Source organism: Thalia democratica, unplaced genomic scaffold, assembly GCF_965202585.1.
Source record: "Thalia democratica unplaced genomic scaffold, ktThaDemo2.hap1.1 HAP1_SCAFFOLD_303, whole genome shotgun sequence".
Taxonomy (NCBI): domain Eukaryota; kingdom Metazoa; phylum Chordata; class Thaliacea; order Salpida; family Salpidae; genus Thalia; species Thalia democratica.
Genome location: NW_028139399.1, coordinates 82,664 through 84,886, shown reverse-complemented (window position 1 = coordinate 84,886; position 2,223 = coordinate 82,664). Strand labels below are relative to the sequence as shown.

General features: G+C 35.0%; 1 pseudogene; it reads right to left on the bottom strand.

The window, feature by feature from the left end:
• Positions 1-541: 541 nt before the first annotated feature.
• Positions 542-1,357, bottom strand: LOC145846175 (carbonyl reductase [NADPH] 1 pseudogene; annotated as a pseudogene).
• Positions 1,358-2,223: the final 866 nt, after the last annotated feature.

Below are 2,223 nucleotides of genomic sequence, written 5' to 3'. Positions count from 1 at the left end.
TTTTTTCTATAGAAAGTATATTATATTCTTTTTAGTCATTAAAAAACAACAAATTAAAAACTAAAATAAGCGATAGTTTTATAAAACTTATAAATTTTTAAGTTTATTGAAAACGATACAGAAATTGACATTCGGTAATATAGTCAAGGGAACTGATTTATGCTTAAATCTTTAAAAATATCAAAGAATTAAATTAATTAATAAACTCTAAAATTTCTTATACTGTTGATAAATGATTAGAAGAATATCTACACAAGTGACTTGTTGCATTTGCATAAATATTCTGAGTAACTTTTTATTTCTTTTATAACTGTGTTTCTAAAAGTTGGTATAATAGCTTTTAAGAATTTATTTTACTGTATAAGTGCTGGTTAAATTTTTTTGTTAAACGTGTTTAAAATGGAATTTCTATAACTTTTTTTTCGGGTAAATCTCAACGCTTATAACATAAAAAAAGTATTCAAACTAACAAAGTCATAAAAATAAGTTCATAAAAAAATAAACACAAAACTGTTAAATATTTTTAACAAAATTTATTTTTTCACCATTCCTTTATGTTCTTTTCCGAAGAAACGATTTCACCGTTCGGGGACTCCACCCCGGCTGGAAGCGTCGCCAGGTAAACCGGGGCTTCGGCGCCCTGATCGGGCGTCCTCGAGGCCTTCTCCCCGCCTAAGTCCGTCTTCACCCACCCGGGGCACACCGCGTTGATTATGACGTCACTACCCTTCAGCTTCCTGGCCCACACGAAGGTGAGCGCGGACATGCCGACCTTGGAAATTCCGTACGGCTGCTCCAGGAACCCGTCCTCCTTGCAAGTCCCCCTCCGGCAGCTCTCGACGAACTCCTCCATCTTCCCCGTCAGCTCCTCCTCCGTCAGCGTCTCCCTCCTGAAGAACTTTTGGTTCTCCTCGCTCAACTGCTTGAGGTACATGATGTTCAAAGTGCTGGACACGTTGACGATCCTGCCACCCTTCCTCACAATAGGAAACAGGATCCTGCTGATGTCGACGGTTCCAGTGTAGTTCGTCCTCACGCAGTCCTCCGCCTTTTTCACTAGCGGCGTCGCGTCGGTCGAGTTGTACGCGATGCCCGCGTTGTTCACGATGACGTCGATGCCCCCGTACTGTGACGTCATGAAGCTTTTGAGCCGCTCGATGCTCTTGACGTCGCAAACGTCCAATTCGTGGAACTGGGGGTAGAGTCCCTCTCTCTCAAGGGTCTTCACCGCCTCCCTGCCGCGCTGCTCGTTCCTGGACAGAATGAAGACGTCCCCGTCGAACTTCTGGCATGGCCCCCTGACGATGGCGAGCCCGATGCCCTTGTTGGAACCCGTTACTATGGCAACATTTGTCATAATTTTCTCGTGTTTAAAATTTATCTGTCTTAATTTAATTTTTTTGATATTACATTTATTAATAATAATATTTTCATTATTATCATAGTATGTAATACTAAATACTTTTAAAAAAAGAAAAGCAAAGTACATGTTGGAAAAATATATTATTTAACATGTTTTACTAACTAGTATGCTAATTAAATGTTTTATACTATTGCTTCAAAAAGGAACAAAATTTTCAAAAGTACTGTGAATAGTCAGTTTGACTGTTAAAATATTACATCATATAACTTTTTTATGTAAAGTTACTAATTTTCGCGCGAATGAAAGTTACTATGAATAAAAATTTGTGCATAAAGCATTGAGTCCAATAAACGTGTAAATAAGTGTTTATACTTAACACATACTATTTATTTAAATATGTAAAATTTTGAAATTTATGCTACAACAAAAAAGAGTTGTTTTATTTTTGTATTAAATATAAATATTAAAACAGTTGTAAATAATTTTGAGATTTGTTCAGCATAGTTAGTTTGTTTTCAGGCAAAATTGTAATCTAACTGAATTTGTAAGTAATATATGTATTTAATAAAACTTTTTACGAACCGTCTCAATTTTACACACAAAACACTTTGAAAGGTCTTCTGTTTATTTATATAAACATTGTAAATCGTGTTTGAAAAATAAACTACGAACTGATGGTAAAACTAACTAAGTTAATTAAGTTTGAATTTTGAACAAAAAAAGCTTAGTTTACTTAACTTAAAAACTTGTAAGTCACTTTCATGTATATTTGTTTACAACTATTGTCAATATATAAAAATGAAAAGGCAGCACTTGTTGGTTATAAGTAAATAACTTAAAACCAGTGAATGTTGGTGGAT